Raw genomic sequence first — 22,790 nt, 5'->3', positions numbered from 1 at the left:
TTGCACCTGCGAACACAAAGTTCCAGGTCTGCATCTATCCCTGGCCACCAAACGTGTGACCTGGCAATTGCCTTCATCATGACAATGCCCGGGTGTTCATTGTGAAGTTCTCTGATAAACACCTCTCTGTCCCTCTAGGGCATGACTACAGTAGGCAATCGGCCTGAATCGAGAGTTCATCCTTGCGCCTATGAAATGGTCTAAATTGCTCATGGCATGCCCCGTATGTGGCTGCCCAGTCCCCATTCAGGACACATTTCTTAACTAAAGACTGTAGCGGGTCTTTATTTGTCCAGGCTTTAATCTGACGGGCTGTCACAGGTGAGCCTTCGCTTTCGAAAGCTTCAACAGCCATGACAATCTCAGCATCATGCTCAGTTGCCCCCTCAGTGGTGACTAGTGGGAGCCTGCTGAGTGCATCGGCAGAGTTTTCAGTGCCCGGTCTGTGCCGAATTGTGTAGTCATAGGTGGCTAACGTAAGTGCCCACATCTGTATGCGGCCCGATGCATTCGCATTTGTGGCCTAGTTGTCGGCCAAAAGGGACGTTAAGGGTTTGTGATCTGTCTCCAGCTCAAATTTCCTGCCAAACAGGTACTGGTGCATTTTTTTTACTGCATATACACATTCTAGCGCTTCCTTTTCTACCATCCCGTAACCCCTTTCTGTCTGGGACAGACTTCTGGAGGCATAAGCTATGGGCTGTAACTGACCATTGGCATTCACATGCTGCAATACACACCCGACCTCATAGGACGACGCATCGCACGTTAGAACAGGTTTCTTACATGGGTCATATAACGTTAACAGTTTGTTGGAGCATAACAAGTTGCGTGCTCTATCAAAAGCCCTTTCCTGGCTGTTCCCCCCCAGACCCAATCACGATCTTTGCGAAGGAGCACGTGTAGCGGCTCTAACAGTGTGCTCAATTTGGGAAGAAAGTTATCAAAATAGTTTAGGAGCCCCAGGAACGAACGCAGCTCCGTCGTGTTATGGGGTCTGGGTGCTCTCTGGATTGCTTCCGTTTTGGACGCAGTAGGTCTGATCCCATCTGCTACTACCCTCCTCCCCAGGAATTCTACCTCTGGAGCTAAGAAGACACACTTCGCCTTTTTCAGTCACAGCCCTACCCGGTCCAGTCTGCGTAGCACCTCCTCCAGTTTGTGGAGGTGTTCTTCAGTATCGCGACCCATGACGAGGATGTTGTCTTGAAAAACCACCGTCCTTGGAATCGACTTGACGAGGCTTTCCATATTTCGCTGAAAGATGGCGGCAGCCGAACGAATCCCGAACGGACATCTGTTATACTCAAACAACCCCTTGTGTGTCGTGATGGTGGTCAGCTTCTTCGACTCACTCGCCAGCTCCTGGGTCATGTAAGCTGAGGTCAGGTCCAATTTTGAAAAAAGTTTGCCACCGGATAGCGTCACAAAGAGGTCCTCCGCTCTCGGTAGCGGGTACTGGTCTTGGAGTGACACCCAATTGATGGTGGCCTTGTAATCGGCACATATCCTGACTGACCCATCCGCCTTGAGCATGGCATGATCGGGCTCGCCCAGTCACTGAATTCGACTGGCGAGGTGATGCCTTCCCTCAGCAGGCGGTCCAATTCGCATTCTATCTTTTCCCGCATCACGTATGGCACCACTCTGGCCTTGTGGTGTACTGGCCTGGCGTCCGGGTTTATGTGAATCACTACCTTGGCCCCCATGAAAGTGAAATAATGAGTCAAATTTGTCCAGGATCTGTGAGCATGAAACTCGCTCCACAGAAGAAATTGCATTGACATCGCCCCATTTCCAGTTCATGACAGCAGGCCAACTCCTCCCCAGTAGTGCGGGACCGTCCCCCGGGACAATCCAGAGTGGCAACCTGTTCTCCGAATCTTTGTGGGTCACGACGACCGTGGTGCTACCGAGCACCGGAAAGATCTCCTTTGTATATGTCCGTAGCTGTGCGTCAATCGGCAATAATTTTGGCCCCCTGGCATTGGACACGCACAACCTTTCGAACTGTTTGATACTCATCAGGAACTGACTGGCCCCCGTGTCTAGCTCCATTAATACTGGGATGCCATTGAGGAGCACTTTGATCATTATTGGTGGCGGCCATGATATATGAACTGTATATGTGCTCCACATGAACTCGCTGAACTTCAGCTTCCAGCGATTTCCCCCAGTATACATTTGGCCTCGTAGGGCTTACATCGGGCCCGTCCTCCTCGTGCATCAACCTGGCTGCAGGCTTCCTGCACATACGCGCCAAGTGACTGCTAACGTTGCAGTTTCTGCAGATATATTGCTGATACCTGCAAGCTCTGGCTGGGTGTTTGCCTTCACACCTCCAACATGAGCTGGAGGCCCCGTTGTTGGAAACAAAAGGTCCATTACCAATCGATCGTCTCTGACTGTCTCTGTAACTGTCCTTAAGCGCACCATTAACAGGTGTTGATGGCCCCATTACTGGCCGCATTGTCCATTGCGATGGCATGAATCGCCGTTCAGCTAGCCATTGTCTCTGTTGAATTCCCCCTTTGGATTCAACTACATGCTGGGGCATGTCCGATTGCCCTTGTCTGCCTAGAGAACTGTGTGCTGCATTAACAATGTTGATTTCCTGATCGTTTGCCGCATTTGAGCCAAGATTTTTGTCATACATCATTCTGGTCTCTTCCTCCCCTGAGATAAATGTCTGGGCTATCAGAGCTGCCACTTCCTAGGTCAAGTCTTTGGTCTCAATCAGTTTCCTGAAAACCCCAGCATGCCCGATGCCCTCAATAAAAAAGTCTCGCAGCATCTCCGCTCTGCATGCATCTGTGAACTTACATAGGCTCGCCAGTCGCCGGAGATCTGCCACGAAGTCAGGAATGCGTTGCCCTTCTTGCCGCCGGTGCGTGTAAAACCAGTGTCTCGCCATGTGCATGCTGCTCGCCGGTTTAAGGTGTTCCCCAATCAACTTACTGAGGTTGTCGAACGTCTTGTCCGCCGGCTTCTCTGGCGCAAGAAGGTCCTTCATCAGGGAGTACGTTCTGGATCCACAAACCGTCAGGAGATGAGCCCTGCGTTTGTTGGCCGAATCCTGTCCCACCATTCCTTAGTGACAAAACTTTGCTGTAGTCTCTCAATAAGGTCGGCCCAATCATCACCAACACAGTACCTCTCTTCTGTGATGCTAGTGGCCATGCTCGCGTGGTTTAAATCCCAGTTTCTTGTCGCCAATGATATGTCCTTACTTTTCAATATAAATGCACACGAGGCCCATACTTGAGAGAAGGTCACTCTGTGACCAGTTACCTTTATTACCAAGACCTCAAGTGATGAAGGTGGGTGGAGCTTCCCCTTTTATACCTGAAAGTCCAGGTTAGGAGTGTCTCCCACAAGTTCACCCCTTTGTGGTCAATGTTCTCAAGGTGTACAACTTAGGTCAGCTTATACATGGGTTACAATGATAGTTGAATACATGACAGGATCTTTCTGTTTTGGGATCATTCGTGGGGCTTTTCTCTCAGCAATCTTTCTCGCTGTTGAGTGTCTCATTGTTGGGTCCCTCACTGCATATCTCACTGTAAGGGTCTCTCTGTGTTAGGGTCTTTTTCTCATAGTCTCCCCCTCTTGTGGCCCATCTTTCAAAAATAGTTAGCTATATCATCATATAGGCTGCACAAGGTCTGGGGCCAGCATAACGAATGGCTGCTCAGACAAGTTACTTTAAGTCAGCTGGCACCTGTGGAACTGCACTCTTACTTTGGCAAAGATATCTCTTCCATCACATGAGAATGCTATTGATAAAAAATAATTGTTGCACTTATTACATCAAAACATCCTAAAACACTTCATGCAATTAGTCACTCTTAGTGTTCAGTGACTATTGTTATGTAGGTACAGGTGACAGCTACTCTGCACCAGCAGCATCCCACAACCATGAAATAAGATGAATGACCTGTTCAATTGTTTTTTGGTGGTCCTGGCTGTGTGAGGAACATTGGCCAGCACACCAGGAGAACTTCCAATTCCTCACTGACTAATCCCATGGATACTTAATGTCCACCTGAACAGGCAGATAAGTTTTGCAGATCATCTGAAGGATGGATGTTACATTAATGATGATAGTGGATCATCACAATACATTGTGCACAATTGCCATCAACATTTTTAAGACAGAATAAATGGATTATGTTATTAGAATAGTAATATCCAATCATTTTGCTTTTCTTAAAAACAGGATATATTAGGCCTGAAATTCCGATGATTTGAAAGGACATAAACTGGCGGGGGGGTGGGAGTGGGTGTGGGATCAGAACTTGGAACTTAGAGACTTAATTTCACTGGGGGCTTTCCCGCTCTTCCACTGTAAATTCAGGGGAAGATAGCAGAAACCCTGAAACCTTGTGTCAACAGTGAGCATGCTGTTTTTCCGGGATTTTCATAAATCTATGCTGAAGTTATGATGGATGTCGAGAGGAATCCTGCAGAAATTCACTCTCTTAGACGTGACAAACTGGTTTTCCAAAATCTTTAAATTCTACCTTAAATTCTGCTGAAGGTAAGTGTAAGATAAGTCAACCCTAGCTAAGGTATAACAATGCAAATGTTCGATTTGGTCCAGGATGACGAGGTCCTAAATTTCAACATTTGGACCCTATGATTTGCCAATCTAATTTCTACCACTATAAAACTTAGGTCAGCAGCTGATGCTGGTATCTTAAAGGTAAATACCTGTGTTTCGTTGTGTTATTAGGTAGAGGCTTATAAGTTTACTTTGGATCACTTACGTCAATATTTTTTGGCTCTTTATCTTGGAGGTCCGTAGCTTCATTTGGAAATCTTCCTTGAGACTGTTCCTTGTTTGGGAAACTTTCCTATAATGAAGGGAATGACTGCAAAATATTTTTTCCCGTGGGCGTTTTCCTCTTTATCATTTGTTTGTTGGAGGAGGAAGAGAAGGAGGAACAGAAGGCAACTCGGGAAGCAAGACTTATAATGCAGCCCTGCTGAAGATCCAGAGTCCCTTGCAGTTACCCAACAACCGGGGCATACAGCTCCAAAAGATTACTCTTAAATATATCATTGAGTTATCTGTCAGGAGGCATTAGTTCTGTGGGACGTGTTCAGAGATTCCTTGGCCCGCCACTCATAACTTTCTGATAGTGCCGCAAAGGAAGGCATTGGACACTACCACCATCCCTATACATCTTTACTCCATATCCCTTAAAATACATCGATCTCAGATTTTAAATAATCAATTGAGCTAGCAACAACAACTTGCATTTATATAGCACCTTTAATGTAGCAAAACATCCCTAGGTGCTTCACAACAGCGTTAACAATCAAAGTTTGACATTGAGCCACAGAAGGAGAGAGTAGGACAGATGACCAAAAGCTTGGTCAAAGTGGTAGGTTTTAAGGAGCATCTTAAAAGATGTGAGAGAGGTAGCGAGGCGGAGAGGTTTAGGGAAGGCATTCCAGTGCTTAGGGCCAAGGCAACTGAAAGCACGGCCGCCAATGGTGGAACGATTAAAATCGGGGATGCTCAAGGTGCCAGAATTGGAGGAGCGCAGAGAGCTAGGAGGCTTGTAGGGCTGGAGGAGATTACAGAGACAGGAAGGGGCCAAGGCATGGAGGGATTTGAAGATAGGATTAGAATTTTTAAATTGAGCCGTGGTCGGGCCGGGAACCAGTGTAGGTCAGCGAGCACAGGGGTGATATTTGTGGGAGATTTCCACACTTCTACCACCCTTTGTGTGAAGAAGTGTTTCCTAACTTCTCTCCTGAATGGCCTGGCTCTGATTTTAAGGTTATGTTCCCTTGTCCTTGACTCCGTCACCAGTAGAAATAATTTCTCTCTATCTATCCTATGAATTCCTTTCAAAATCCTAAAAACCTCAACTTAATCTTTTATATTCCATGGAATACAAGCCTAATTTGTATACACTTTCCTTATAATCTAACCCTTGGAGCCCTGGTAACATTCTGATAAATTGGCGCTGCGCTCCTTCCAAGGCCTATATATCCTTTCTAAGGTGTGGTATCCAGCTGTACACAGTACTCCAGATCTGGTCTAACCAGGGCTTTGTATAGCTATAGCAAGACTACCTCCCCTTTATATTCTAGCCCTCTAGTTATATAGGCTAACATTCCATTAGCCAGATGTTTAGCACATAGTTAGCACAAACCATCTGTGGGTGAAGCCCTCCCATGTCTCCATCTCCTGTGGTGGCAGCTGTGTGAGTTCCCAGGTCTTACTCTGCCTCCTCCGCTTGCTGTCCCTCCTTTTGTAGCCTGTCCTTCTTGGGATCGCGGGAGCGCAGTCTTTTCCTGCATGACAAATTAGTACTTGTTATTGTCACTCACAGACTGTTGAATTTGACAACTATTTGAAAATTCTCTTATAGTGTGGCTTCAGCTGTCATGCATGCATTGCACAATGATGTGACCAGTTAGTTGCCGTCTTCCGTGTACAGGTGTCACTATGGAACACTGCAGCCTTCAGCGCAGCATCTACGCCTAGACCAGGGCTTCCTCCACCCTCCTCCTTATGATTTTTCGGGTATCCCAGCAGAAGTGGGCAGTTACTGACAGGTCACGTTCTTTTGTCCCGCTCAGCAACATTTAAGTTTGCTGCTCTCGAAATTGTGTCAGCGTCAGGGTGGTTGACCATAGCAGGCGTCCCACTCTGCCACACTTATGGTGGCGGATCAAGTGACTTGGAATGTTACGCTGTTATATCAAATAATATTAAAATCTTGAGGAACTTAAAGGTGATACAGGTGCAGCGTCCCAAATCCGGAACCCTCGGAACGGAGGCCGTTCCGGGTTTTGTGTTTTGCCGGACTTTGGAACGTCTTTCTGAAGTCACGAATCCGGAAACACCCAAGCCCAGGTTCTGGTATTTCTGGATTTCAGAATGTCAGAAAGGGGTGGGGTGGGGGGATGGTTGGGCGGTGCTCGCCGAAGAGCTGTTCAGGTCGCCGGGTGATGAGGTCGTCAGGTGGGGCCCCGCTGCCGCGGAAGTGTTCGGGCGGAGCCCCGCCACTGTGGAGGTGTTCGGGCAGGGCCCCGCTGAAGGGGAACTGGTCGGGCGGGCCCCGCCGAAGAGAAGCTGTACGGGCGGGGCCCCATCACAGAGGAGGTGTTCAGGCGGGCCGGTGAGGAGGCCCCAAGATTGGGCAGCAGTAGCGAGGCCTGAGGTTGGGCAGCGGCGAGGGGTGGTGAGGCGAGGCCCGAGGTTGGGCAGCGGTGGCACCTCGAGGTCGGCAGGGTCTGGGATTCTGGAACGTTTTACGGATTCCAGACAACCCTGCCACCAATCAGTCCGGAGTCCGTATTCCGGACCATTCCGGATTCCAGAACTCCGGATTTTGGAGGCTGCACCTGCAATACAATATTGGGGCTGGATTTTCCGGTCCTGTTTGCCTCTGTTTTCGCCCCAGAGAGGCGGCAATGGCGGTGGTGAGCTCTTCTGGGCGGGTGTCCAGCTTCCAGCGCCCCGCCAGGGTTTTTGTGGCCGGTCTCGGCGGGGTGCAGAGCAGTACTGCCCGGAAGAGGCAATGACGGTGACTGCGACACGGCTTGGTTTTTTAAGTGCCGCCCAACACGTAGCTCGGCACAGCGCAGCCTGCTGGGACCGCCTGTGAAAACGACCGGTCTGACCTATACCGGCTGCAGTGAGGTAAGTACTGTCCACCTCAGGTAAGTGTGATTGTACTTGCTTTTATTTTGTTTTGCGATTTGTGGTGGCATGCGCTATGTATTGGGAATGTTTTTGGTGTTTTTTTTCAGGTATTTTTTCTCCCCAGACCTCTCTTAGAGCGCTCCCAGGCTGGCTGTTTAGCTCGGGATTTTCACATGCTCAGCCAGCCTAGCACCCTAAGAGAGGTGTGCAACACCTCCCTTAGCACTCCGCCCAGACTCAGGGCCCAGCTGCTCAATTTTGCTGACTGAGGCACAAACGGTTCCCGGGCACAAACTTTACCGGCCCGCTGCCATTACTGCCACGAAATGAGCAAAGCTGAAAATCCAGCCCATTGTATTCAATGTATGAACCATTTACGATAACACTAGATCCGATGATGTCACTCGGACGCAAGTGGAGCAGTGAACTTCCTGCTTACAGGTTTCTACTTCAGACCATTTGAATAATTGGGATGCCTAGGAGAAATTTGGCTTGGTGGACAAGGGGGTGTGTGGGTGGGGGAGGGAAGCCAAAGCAGCTGAATAATGGTCTCAATCTTAATGACAAACAAGTCCATGAGCTCCTCGGGCTTGTTGCAGGAGATGAGGGTGGAGGGGCAGAGGAGAGAGTTTTAGGGAAATGTTTTATAGTGGAGACAAGAAGTCACAGGTTATCTTTGTTCTCCAGGATGTTCCTGGGGTCATGAGCAGTTTTGGCTGGTTTAGGGAAGAGAATAGTTCTTGAGTTTAATTCTTTTTTATCTAACAGCATTGATCAAGATACCCATTTTTCAAATGTGAATTTTTCTACATATAATCAAAAAATGTTTTGTGTCTATATAAATGTAGGGTTACTATTTGCTTTCACATTAACCTAGCACCAGCCAACCAGAATGCAAAATAAAGTTGAGCTCATCCAAAACTCTGCTGCCCATATCTTAACTTGCAGCAAAGACCCATTCACCCATCACCCCTGTGCTTGCTGACCTAAATTGGCTCCTGGTCTGACAATGCCTCAAATTTAAAATACACATCCTTGTGTTCAAATCCTTCCATGGCCTTGCCCCTCCCTATCTCTCTAACCTCCTCAGCCCTACAACCCTCCAATTCTAGCCTCTTGTGCATTCCCGATTTCCTTTGACTCTTTATTGGTGGCCGTGCCTCCAGCTGTCTGGGCCTTAAGCTCTGGAATTTCCTTTCTAAATCTCTCTGCCCCTCCTCTTCTTTCTCCTCCTTTAAGACACTTCTTAAAACATATCCATTTGACCAAGCTGTTGGTCACCTGTCCTAATATCTCTTTATGTGGCTCAGTGTCAATTGTTGTCTCAAAACGCTCCTGTGAAGCACCTTGGGACATTTTACTTCGGTAAAGATGCTACATAAATGCAAGTTGTTGTTGTTGTAACACGCTGTTACCCTGACAAATACAGCAATGCATTGTCATTTCATACAGTACCTTTTCTACACTGCAATCTGCATACAACGACAAGTAATGATCTTTGTTCACTATCATGCTACAAGGAACAATATGAAATGCCTGACAGTAGGAAGGATGGTAGACAGAAGAATAACAAAACTGTGCTTTCTTTCAAAACAACAGCAATAAAATATTTCCTGCGGTTTCATTCTTGTAGGAACAGCTGATATTTTACTAGTTCCTACTTGACACAGATTAGTATCTACTCTGTAGCTAATTACACCCGCAGGGTCTGGCTGCCACCCTTTCACTGCATCCTGCGTTTAATACTACCCGAATGATTCTGCAAATGATTTGTGACCTCAAAGTCACAATAGATGGAAAGACATGTATACACATACTGCAATAAATAATTATTTTAGCTTGAATTGCACTCCAAGATTCCTCAGAGATCACTCATCCACTAGAATTTCAGCCCCCTTTCCTGCCTTTAGATCTTAAATCAAAAGCAATTGAATTAAAAGCACTCCTTTCTCGCCCAACACCTGGGCAGTCAGCCAAACCTCTCATCAGCTGATCAGAAACACAAACTTAGCAAATACCACATCTAAGCCAGAGCCCAGGGACTGAGTCACCATTTATTAAACCCTGTTGGTGGTCATAAAAAGTGAAGGGAATCTGATGGAGGTATTTCTTTCTTTTTCCCCCCCCAAACAGTTTCTATACTGTAAATCCTTTTAAAGGGCAAGCAAACTCCAGTGGTGAGGTCATTCCTTTCATCACATCACCTGCATACTTACATGCTTTCCTTTCCTTCTAATGACTGGCAATGTTTCTCAGTAGTTGCTGATCCGTCAGGTCAAACAGCAGAGAGTTCAAACGAGCTTCACAATTGGAAAATTATCAATTTTGGCCCAGTTTGGGTGTGTTTTGTCAGGATTGCCCTGTCCCTGTAATAAAATATATTTAACTTTGGGAGGCTTTGTTTTCCTGTCCCATTACAGAATATATTAGCTACATTAGTTGTAGCGCCATGTATATGCATTTTGAAAGCTCTCATTGTTGTTGAAAGCGATGAACTGACATTCCTTCTTCCCTCTTAAATATCCATTTACATGCTGCTATTTTGAGTATCCAAACCATCCAATTTCTACGGTGGTTTAGAAACCGTGAGCTCAATGGACAGGAATTTCCTGGAGACTTACGCCCTTGGGATGGCCTATCCACAGCACAAACCTTGTTGGAAATGATGGTGTAAGTGAGTTACTACACCACTATTCATGCTACTCCATCATTTCCTGGGACTATTGCGCTACTCCACCGAAACCATGAAAAATTAATTATCACAGCACCGTCCACAATTCAAGAGAATAGTAATTCCAAATTTCTTGGATTTACATTAGTTATCTCAGCACAGCCACTCAGACTGAAAAATGATGGTGTGGGTGGTGGGTCCTTGGTCACCTGGTGTCAATGTGATTTACAGCTCCAATTGATTCTCAGTCTGGAAGGATCATTAAAGCTGTGGGGCCCAAAATTTAGTACCGATGGAAAGGTGCTCCCCCACCTTTTTGGGGCCATTAGCGCCAACATTTTTTCGTGGCTGGGCCACCCCATATTAAGCTCTAAAAGTGAACAAATGGGTTCCAGCGCTAATGAGCCCTTCCAAAGTGGATTTTTCAGCGATGTGGCTGTCTTAATTTGAGTGTTATCACCACTGAGAAATTCAGCATGCAGGTAAGGGTTTCTAATGAGCCAGCTGCTCCCTGGCCTTTTTAAAGGTCAGGGTTTGCAGCAAGGCCCTGAGGGGGGAAGGAGATTGGAAGGATGGCTGGTGTAAGAGGTGCAAGAAGAGCCAACAGGCTCACTGATATGAAGCTGGAGACACTGATGGACGGTGTGGAGGACAGAAGAACAATACTGTTTCCTGATGTGGGGATACCTGGCAGACTGTCAGTATATAATGCATGGAGGGATATTGCAGGGGAGGTGTCAGGCACCTCCATATATGTGAGGATGCATCCTCCCAGGAAGATGCAGGCCCAGAAGTGTTCCAGGGTGTCCCAGACAACAATCACAGCAGCCTTCCCGGACCCATGATGCAGCCACAGGGACGACAATTAGGTGTAGTGTTAGGGTATTTACGCATAACAGGTGTTATAGTGAGATGCACAGGAGTAAAAAATGATTACAGTATTATTATATTGTAATTTATGGTCAGTTTTTGCAATGATTTGGATGATTTGATAAATTTTTATTTTTGGCACATATATCTGGCCAGGTGTTTCATTTGGGAGTGGCCAATTCTGTGTCAAGGCACTCATTGCGATGGCCATTGAATGTGGGAGCTGAAGGGTCATGTGTGGATGGGATTATCTGAAGTGAGCAGCTTTGAGACACCGCTGCACCTCCCTTCCAGGGTTGTGATGGGGATGATGCCTCCTAGCTCCGGGGCGACAGGGATCCTCCTCCTCCTGCACCTCCTCCTCCTCAGGTGGTACTGCTGGCTTGACCTCCAGTGGCTGTCCCCTCATGATGGCCAGGTTGTGCAGCATGCAACAGACCACGACGATTATAGAGACCCATTGAGCAGAGTAGTGCAAGGTGCCACCAGAGCGGTCCAGGCACCGGAACCTCTGCTTAAGGACGCCTAGGCACTGCTCGATGATGCACCTGGTGGCACAATGAGCGTCATTGTATGCATGCTCTGGCACTGTCCTGGAGTTCCGCAGTGGAGTGAGCAGCCAAGTAGACAGGAGATATCCCTTGTCCCCAAGCAGCCGACTGCAATCCTGATTCGGGCCAGTGATGATGGCGGGCACACTGGTCTGGCTGAATGAAAGAACCATGCCTGCTGCCTCTCTGCACAGTGCTGATGGCGATGCCCTCTCTTGTGTGCCGCCCTGCTTCTGACCAGGTGTACCAGGTGTCGCCCTCCCTCAAGGTGAACCCTGCCAAGAAAGTCTCTGCAGCCCAAAGGACTCCACTAAAGAGTCAGACCTGAAAGTTGTACAAAAGTCTGTGTTAACCTCTGAGCAGCACTCAGGAGGTTTAATGGAGCCAAAACAATTAATAAAACTATTTCAAAAGCAAAATACTGTGGATGCTGGAATCCAAAATAAAAACACTAATAATTATGGGCTCAATTTCCCCAGTGATTTGCGGCGTTTTTTTGGCCTAAATTTAAAAATCCAAATTTCCCCAATCTTTGTGCGCCAGTATAGCTCAGTTAGTTATGATTTTTTTAAGTTTGTTTTTTTGTGTGTCTTCGGGGACATAACCTGATGTCTGTGCCAATTTTTCACAATTATGCAAGTCTGGCCAATTTTAATTTCTCCTAGGATGGCGTATGTGACCACTCTCATAAAACCTTCCGGGCACTTCAGAAAAAACCAGCGCACATTAAAAGATCGGCACAGAAAGACGCCATTGGCTTTATGCGAAGTTTTGGAGGGAGTCAAGAACACATAAATATCCACAATCAACCTCAAATTGTTTTAACTTAAAATACAGGAAATGGAAGTTTGATGGCATTCTTTAAGTTTTAATTTTTTTTAAACTGACATGCCACCACCAAAAGTTTCTAAACCGGGCTCGAGGGTCGGAGCATCGCCCGGCAGAATCGGTCCCTCGCCTGGGCACAGGGAATCAGGGCTTGGCTTGAAAAAAAGCCCGGGGGGGGGGGGGGTGGGTGGCAGTGGCAGTGGAAGGCGAACAGAAGCCATGAGAAGTCTACAACATGCGTCAAATGAAGACTGGGGGGTCGGGGGGGTGGGGGAGTTCCCGATCATTGCGCCTGCTCAGACCTGGGAGTGGTCCATACTAGGGCATTGACCTTGAGGAGAGGGAGAACAAAGAACCTTGTCCTGCCTGCCTGCCATTTTGAGCTTCTTGCAAAAGTACAATTTAATCATGGGGGCAATACGGACAATGCTTTACCTTGTGCAAACCTTCTGCATGATGGTGCTGCGGAGGAGACAATTGATTCAACGTCATCGCATGAGGAACCTCAGAGCACGCAGGGTGATGGGCAGGAGGCCTTACCCACATCGGGTATATCGAGCCAGGTGTTCGTATCTGCACCTGAGTGATGCAGACTGTGTCAGAAGGCTGCGTTTCCACAAAGAGGTTGTAACTGCGACCTGTGAGTTGGTGAAAGCAGACCTGCAACCTAGAAGTGTCAGGAGGACTGCTTTGTCAGTTGAAGTGAAGGTTACAGCTGCACTTTCATTCTATACATCTGGGTCGTTCCAGGCCACAACTGGGGATGTGTGCTCCATTTCTCAACATGCAACATTTATCTCCATTCGACACGTGACTGCGGCACTGTATGCCCAGAGGAATGGCTACATAAACTTCCCCTTGACTACTCAGGCAATGCGTGAAAGGGCTGTGGGCTTCTCCAGGATTGCTGGCTTCCCAAAGATACGGGGCTGCATTGATTGTACCCACATCGCCTTGCGAGCACCTTTGGAGGATTCCGAGATGTACAGGAACAGAAAAGACTTCCACTCCATTAATGTATAGCTCATGTGTGACGACATGCATTGCATCATGTCAGTTGATGCGAGATACCCTGGGAGCACCCATGATGCGTTCATCCTACGTGAGAGCGCTATATCTGACATGTTTCAGCAGCAGCCAGAAGAGCAGAGCTGGCTACTGGGAGACAAAGGGTACAGCCTCGCCACCTGGCCCATGCTACACATAAGCTGGATGGAAGCTGACCAAGAATACAACATGCACATTGCGATGCGCAGCATAATAGAGAGGACCATTGGCATCTTGAAGCAGCATTTCCAATGCCTGGACCATTCCAGAGGGTACTTGTAATACTCCCCTGAGATTATCGGTCAGTTCACAGTTGTGTGCTGCATGCTGCATAATTTAGCCATTATGAGGCAGCAGCAGCTGGTAGTAGAAGACTCAGCTGAGGTGAGAATGGCTGATAATGATGAGCAAGATGCAGAAGATGAGGAGGAGGGCGAGGACGAGGAAGCCATGCAACTACCTGAACCCGGAGCACGAAGAGGGTGGGCGATCGTGCCCCTTTAACGATTGCTCGAGCTTTGCGCCAGCACTTCATCCATGATCGTTTTGCCTGAAGGCTCAGTGGTGTATTATATGGAGAGAAAGCAGGAATGGGGTACTGAAGTAGCATGATCAGCCATGATCATATTGAATGGTGGTGCAGGCTCGAAGGGCCAAATGGCCTACTCCTGCACCTATTTTCTATGTTTTCTATGTCTGTAGCTCTGGATTCCTGTGTTACTGCAGCCAGTGCTGTTTAATAAAGAGCCAGGTCACCTGACAAGAAGGTCTGGAGACTCTGGAATGTTCTGCCATTTTAAAAGCTGTGTGTGCTGGGTGCTCTCTGGAAATATTACAATGGCGATGAGAATGCGATTAGTCAAATAAGACAAAGCTGAAATTTTTGTTGGTGAAGGATTTAGCCAGCCGACAGAGAGACTTTGAGAGCTTCTCTGTTTTGATTAACAGCTACAAATCCAAGGTAAATTGCAAGCACACTTGTTTGAACTGCCAGAGTCCAGTATGACTACGCCTATGGTAGTAATCGGGCATTTGGGGGAATTTCAACACGACCGGGAAGTTTCAGAGCGTATGTGGATCGGTTAGAAATTGTTTTCACTGCAGTCCCCGATAATGAAAACCAGAACCAGGCGGTATTGGAATGTAAAAGGGCGATTTTCTTAACTGAAACAGGGTTAGAGGTATATGAAACCCTGATAAATTTGCTTGTGCCTGACAATCCAAAGGAAACAACGCTGAAACATATTCTAACTAAGTTAGAGCAGCACTACAGCCCCATGCCCTTAGAAATTGCTGAAAGTTATCATTTTGGAATACGAAATCAGAAGGCCGAAGAAAATATCAGTGAGTACATTGTAGCATTAAAAAAGCTATCTATTCACTGTAATTTTGGAAACTTTCAGGACCGAGCATTGCGTGACCGCTTTGATGCGATCAGAAGAAAGTTATTGACAACACCTAACTTAACTTTTTGATCTAGCTTGTCAGACAGCAATGTCAATGAGCATGGCCGACCAATTTTCCCGAGAATTTCATGCTATTTTCAGTTATCAGACAACTGAAGTGAATCACCTGCAGGTTCAAAGTAAAAGGCGGTTGGGCCCCAAAGTCTCAGAAACTGGCACTGGTAACAGAGCATTGAAGTCCTGCTATCAGTGCCTGGGACAACACATTGCTCAAAGTTGTCCATATGTGAAGGTAGAGTGATTCTTTTGCAGGAAAACTGGGCATCTTGCGAAGGCATGCCGACTGAAGGGTAAACTAGCTTTTAAAGCTATGAGTAGAAATCACCAGAGACTACATAGCATGGAAGAAAAACAACAGGACGAGGAGTTGTTAGAGCTAAACGTCATCAGGAGCACGAGATTAACGGACAGTGATTTGAAAAGTATCATAATCTATATCGAGGTTGTAGGAATCAAGATACCCATGGAAATCGACACTGGTGATCCGTGAGTGTCGTACCGGAGTCAATATACCTCGATAAATTGCGGGATTTCCCACTGGAGAAATCCAAGATAGAGCTGCGAGGCTACTCGGGAGAAAACATTCCTGTGGTAGGTCGCATCACCGTACCAGTGAAATACAACGATCAAGTTCAGAGCTTGCCTCTAATAGTAGTGGCAGGAAACAAGGCCTGCCTTACTAGGAAGAAATTGGTTGGAATCACTGAAGCGGAATTGGAGTGAGATTTTTCGTGTTGAAACGAGATTTGCATCACAAGATGATGTCATCAATAATTATCCAAAGTTCTTCTGCGAAACAGGCAGTCCGATCCAAGGCTTCAAGGCGAGTGTCAGGGTACAGAAGAACACTAGATTGGTTTACTGCAAGCCACGTTCCGTACCATATGCACTCAAGGAGAAAGTTGAGCAAGAACTCAAAAGACTAGAGACTGAGAACATTATTTCTAAGATAGATCAATGTAATTGGGTTACACCCATTGTTGTTGTACCTAAGTCCGATGGTAAGGTAAGATTGTGTAGTGATTATAAAGTAACCATAAACCAGATTCTAGAGGGTAATTTCCCCAATACATTGCCAAATATAGAAGATTTGATCACAACACTAACAGGTGGCCAGATCTTCTCAAAGTTGGATCTTACGAATGCCTACTTACAGCTTGAACTAGATGAGGAGTCCAAATCATGCTTGATTATAAATACTCATCTAGGCCTATTTAATAGGCTACCATTTAGAGTGTCTTCCGCCCCTGCCATATTATAAGGGGTGATGAACCAGATTTTGCAAGGTATTGAAGGGGTAGTATGTTATTTAGATGATATACTAATTTCAGCACCAAATAGGCAAATTCATAATAACATTTTGAATGAAGTCCTCAAACGGCTAGAGAAGCACAGAGTACGAGTGACTGCTCGCAAGTATGAGTTATTTAAAAACTCTGTCGAGTACTTAGGGTACAGAGTAGACAAAGATGGTTTCCATCCAACCAAGGGAAAACTGGATGCAATCAGAAATGCACCCAATCCCACAAATGTCACTGAACTTCGATCATTTTGGGGTCTTTTAAACTATTATGGAAAATTCCTACCAAATTTGGCTACAGTATTACATCCATTGAATGAACTTTTGAAAAAACAGGTCTATTGGAAGTGGTCAAAAGAATGCGATGCAGCATTCAAGTAGTGTAAAAACAAATTGGTAGAGAGCACCATGTTAGTTCACTATGACATAACTAAGGAGATCAAGCTAGCATGTGATGCCTCTCCATATGGAGTTGGGGCAGTGATCTCTCATGTATCACATAGTGGCAAGGAGAGACCAATTGCTTTTGCTTCACGCACTCTCAGTGCCAGTGAGAGTAATTATGCGCAAATTGAAAGGGAAGTTTTGGCATTAATTTTTGGGGTCAAGAAGTTCAACAAATACTTGTATGGTCGTAAGTTTACCATCATTACGGACTATAAGCCCCTGACAGCAATCCTCCATCCAAAGTCCCCAGTTCCAACATTAGCTGCAGCCCGAATGCAGAGATGGGCTTTGATTTTGTCGGCATATAGATATGATATTGAATACAGACGATCAGCTGATCACAGTAATACTGATGCTATGTCTAGATTGCCTTCCCCATCACAAGTTACACCCGATAGGGAAGAAGTGTTTTATTTTTCATACATTGATGCACTGCCAGTCACAGCTGAGAGATTGGTAGAGCAACCAAACGTGACCCAGTTATGCCATTTTAAAAGCTGTGTGTGCTGAGTGCTCTCTGGAAATATTACAAGCAGCAACTATTCCACATGGACCATCTTTACTGTTTGGACCTGTTCCGTAATGTTGTATTGTGCTCCTGGAAAAAATGATGGAATTGATTCTTATTTACTTCAAAAGGTTGTGTTAATGATGGAACAAATAATGTAAATGATTCAGTTATAATGTAATGTAAAATATATTTTATTCAAAAGTTCAACAAACATTTGTTTGCACTTAACTTAACTGTAATAAAAATATTCTTGTATCAAACTTTAAAGTTTTCAGTTAAGATCACTTAAAAACTCTAAGATCACTTACAAACTTGTAAACTTATAAATTTACATAACTTATAAAAAAACTTTTAATTTGAGAACAGTTACAACAGTAACAACAATAATAATAAACACAACAGCAACAGTAGCAAAGAAAGGCTGCACCCATCTCTCCCCCACCTTATTCTGAGACCGCCCGCTGCGCTTGGTCTTGTTGACTCCATCCCTGCCTGTAGGTGGTGGCGCAGCGTTTCTCGGGTTGGTACCAAGCTTATTTTTTCGAACATCTTGGGTAATGCGCACTTCTTGACAGGGGAGGCAGGCAGTAAGGTGGAGGGCTCGGCTTGGGCCTCTTCAGAGGCAGGTCTGGGGATTGGAATGGGAGTGGCAGTTGATTCTGTCAATGGCCACGGGGTTTGGGCGTGTTCCCTTTTGTAGCAGCTAACTCCGACATTCCCTCCCTCATGTGCCCTGACAGTGTGTCAACTACCTGCAACATTCCCTCCCTCATGTTCACGGACAGTGTCTCAGCTACCTGTGACATGCCGTCCCTCATGTTGAGCAACAGTCTGTCAACTACCTGCAACATTCCCTCCCTCATATTCACTGACAGGACGTCAGTTACCTGCGACATTCCCTCTCTCATGTGCACCGACATTGTTTCAGCTGACTGAAACATTCCCGCCCTGATGTTCTCGGACAGTATTCCCATTTCTCGTGAGAGTGGTGTTACTTCTCCCGACAGTCCCAATACCTCATCACCCACCCTACTGATGGTGCCCAGGAGTGATCGGACGTTGTCAAGCTCTCCTTCTCCTCCTCACCCTGGGTGTGGTTCGCTGCATCCCACTGGGACCTGCAGCCTCAGACAGTGGGGACCTGGGTGTTCCTTGCTGCATCCCACTGGGACCCGCAGCCTGGGACGGTGGGGCCCTGGGTGTGCCTCACTGCACCCCACTGGGACCCACAACCTTGGATGATGGCGCCCTGGGTGTGCCTCACTGCACCCCACCGGAATACCCAGCCTTGGATAGTGGGAAACCATGGAATGTCCCACCAAAACTCAAACCACTCAAGGAAGAGTCTGGCACCTCAATGGGCGGCACCTGTACCTCCTCCAGAGTGAGTACAACAGTGGGAGATTCATCCATCCCCTTCCCTTCCCCCTCCCCCTCACCCCCATGCTCTTCATCTGGAAGGTGGGACTGGAAGATGTTCTCTTCAGGCTCGTCTGCATCTGAATCTTCTTCTGCATCGTCAGGGTTGGCCTCAAATTCTACAAATATAACAGAACAGACAAATGGTTAGCAACAGAAGAGGGGGCAGGGTGGGTGGCATGAGTAGGGGCTCAACGCAAGCAGCAGTCTGATTTGAAGGACCAGGATGAATGATAGCACATTGCATCAACCGAAGCGTAGCTGCCGAAGACATCCTCATGAACCGAAGCATGGCTCGCTCGCACAGTACTTAACATTTAGCAAAGCCAGTGTGGGCCCAGCTTGTGCAGTGGTGGTTGCTTTTCTCCAGGCAGGACCCATGAAATCAGCCTTCCAAGGGTGTCAGTGGGTGCAGATTTGCCAGGCCTCCTCCTGTTTGAGTTCTTTCTTGTTTGTTGTGTGCCACCTTCCTCTGCAAAGATGAAAACATAACTTTTTAGAGATGGTGTCTTTCTGCTAGGTGGGACATCATCATCATAGGCAGTCCCTCGAAATCAAGGAAGACTTGCTTCCACTCTAAAAATGAGTTCTTAGGTGACTGAACAGTCCAATACGGGAATTACAGTCTCTGTCACAGGTGGGACAGACAGTCGTTGAAGGAAAGGTTGGGTGGGACTGGTTTGCTGCACACTCCTTCCGCTGCCTGCGCTTGGTTTCTGCATGCTCTCAGCGATGAGACTCGAGGTGCTCAGCGCCCTCCCGGATGCACTTCTTCCACTTACGATGGTCTTTGGCCAGGGACTTCCAGGTATTGGTGGGGATGTTGCATTTTAGCAAGGAGGCTTTGAGGATGTCCTTGAAACGTTTCCTCTGCCCACCTTGGGCTCGCTGCCGTGTAGGAGTTCTGAGTAGAACGCTTGCTTTGGGAGTCTTACATCAGGCATGCAACAATGTGGCCCGCCCAGTGTTGCTGGTCGAGTGTGGTCAGTGCTTCGATGCTGGGGATGTTGGCCTGGTCAAGGACGCTAACGTTGATGCCTCTGTTCTCCCAGGGGATTTGCAGGATCTTGCGTAGACATTGTTGCTGGTATTTCTCCAGTGATTTAAGGTGTCTGCTGTATATGGTCCACTCTCTGAGCCATATAGGAAAGCGGGTACCACTACAGCCCTGTAGACCATGAGCTTGGTGGCAGATTTGAGGGCCTGATCTTCGAACAATCTTTTCCTCAGACGGCCGTAGGCTGTGCTGGCGCACTGGAGGCGGTGTTGAATCTCGTTGTCGATGTCTGCCCTTGTTGATAATAGGTTCCCGAGGTATGGAAAGTGGTCCACGTTGTCCAGGGCCGCGCCATGTATCTCGATGACTGGGGGGTAGTGATGTGTGGCGGGGACAGGCTGGTGGAAGACCTTTGTCTTATGGATGTTTAGTGTAAGGCCACTGCTTTCGTATGCCTCAATGAAGATGTTGACTATGACTTGGATTTCAGTCTCTGAATGTACGCAGGCGCAAGCATCGTCCACGTATTGTAGCTCGACGACAGAGTTTGGGATGGCCTTGGATCTGGACTGGAGAAAATGAAGGTTGAACAGGTTCCCACTGTTTCTGTAGTTTAGTTCCACTCCAGTCGGGAGCTTGTTGAGTGTGAGGTGAAGCATTGCAGTGAGGAAGATTGAGAAGCGAGCTGGCGCAATGACGCAGCCCTGCTTGACCCCTGTCCAGACATGGATTGGGTCTGTAATGGATCCATTGGTCAGGATCACGGCTTGCATGTCGTCATGGGACATATACAGATGGTCACATTTACAATTGCAATTCCATTGAATAAATGAAAATATTATTTACACTAACTACTTGACCAAGGTCCTGCCAGTTCTTTTTGCACTGGCCTCTAGACCTCAGGGTGGTCACCATTGCACAGTAATCTTCTGCAAGTTGGTTGCAGCATTTATTCATTTCTTTGGGTGTGACCTCTGCTAGTGTCCACCTCGTGTCATCTGGTCTCAATTACAGTAACCAGTGCCTCCACTTCATCCTGTAAGAAATTCTTGGTCCTTGCGCCATGTTACATCTTGTATTGCTGCTCCGATTTTTCCAATGAGAATTAAAGTTTTCACACACAACTGGCTCTTTAAAAATGGCTGCATGCAGACCGGGAGCTGTACTGGGCATGCGTGCCCATAGGAATCATGTCAAAAATGTCCTTTTTATCCCCGCGCATGCGCAGAAGGGGCGGCATCGTTTTTTCGGCGCAGACATCAGGCCCCACCCCCCGAGACTATAGTACAGGCTGTGTGGCACCAATTACAAAAAATAGAATGGGGAAACTTGCTCTTTTTCTGGGAGTAGTTGGGGCCAAGAAAAACGGGCATAACTCTGGCAATACGCCAATAAACGGAATTGGGGAAAATTAAGCCCTATTTCCCTACCAAACAGACCCGATTGCAGCAAAACTCCAGCGGTGTTGCATTCCTGCACCAACTGGAAAACCTCACAGGTGCACTGTCGGGAAAAATCCGACCTTTTCATTGCTGAATTTCACTGTCCTAGCCGCTTTTTAGCGGCCCGCACGCTGCTGAGGTCACCACTGGAAACCTTCCTTTACTGTGGCTTCACCCCATCGTTTCCGGCAGAAGTGCGCACCGCTCAATTCCCCCCCGAGCTGAATATGGCCCGGGGAAGGAAAAACACCCAACTGCGGCAGCCGAGCGATTTTTCCGATCGGCCGGCCAAACCCCGCGGTAGCTGTCCCTTTGAGGACAGTGAATTTCGGCAGTCTTTAATTGATCTGGCATGGAGAGATGGCATTCATCCTATTATTATCACCTTGTTTTTTTTTTGATAAAGGTGATTGAGTAAACTCTTTATAAAGTTTGCAAATTCTGTAGTTTTTGCAAACACATCAGCAAATTTTTCAGTTTGACAAGCAGACCATTTTAAAGGTGCTACTGACAACTCAGAGCAATCTGAACAAGATGTTGTTAGTCTCGGTTCTGAGGTAGGCTGATGTGGGAATGCAGCTGATAGAATCTCTGCCTGAAAATTGGACGGCCTAGAACATAAGAACATAAGAAACAGGAGCAGGAGTAAGCCATTCGGCTCCTCGAGCCTGCTCCACCATTCGATAAGATCATGGCTGAGCTTCAACCTCAAATCTACCTTCCCGCACTATCCCCACATCCCTTGGTTCCCTTAGTATCCAAATATTTATCGATCTCGGTCTTGAATATACTCAATGGCTGAGCATCCACAGCCCTCTGGGATAGAGAGTTGCAAAGATTCACAACGCTTTGAGTGAAGAAATTTCTCTTCAAATCAATCCTAAATGGCCAACCCCTTATTATGAGTCTGTGACCCCTGGTTCCATACTCCTCAGCTGGAGGAAACATCCTCCCAGCATCCTCCCTGCCAAGCTCCTGAAAAAATTTATACATTTCAATATCACCTCTCATGTTTCTAAACTCTAGAAAATATAGGCCTAGTAACCTCAATCTCTCTACATAGGACAATCCCCCTATTTCAGGAATCAGTCTGGTGAACCTATGTTGCACTCCCTCTAAGGCAAATATATCCTTCTTTAGGTAAGGAGACCAAAACTGTACACAATACTCCAGGTGTGGTCTTACCAGGGTCCTATGTAATTACAGTAAGACTTCTTCACTCTTATACTCCAATCCTTTTGTAATAAAGGCTAACATACCATTTGCTTTCCTAATTGCTTGTTGTATCTGCATGTTGACTTTCAGTGATTCATGTACAAGGACACCCAGGTTCCTCTGAATATCAACATTTCACAATCTTTCACCATTTAAAAAATATGCTGATTTTCTATTTTTCCGACCAAATTGGACAACTTCACATTTCTCCACATTATATTCTATCTGCCACCTTCTTGTCCACTCACTTAGCCTGTCTATATCCCTTTGCAGTCTCTTTGTATCCTCTTCACAACTTACATTCCCACCTAGCTTTGTATTGTCAGCAATCTTGGATGCATTACACTCGGTCCCCTT

This window comes from Pristiophorus japonicus, chromosome 7, assembly GCF_044704955.1.
Source record: "Pristiophorus japonicus isolate sPriJap1 chromosome 7, sPriJap1.hap1, whole genome shotgun sequence".
NCBI classification, from domain to species: domain Eukaryota; kingdom Metazoa; phylum Chordata; class Chondrichthyes; family Pristiophoridae; genus Pristiophorus; species Pristiophorus japonicus.
Note: the sequence above shows the minus strand (reverse complement) of the source record.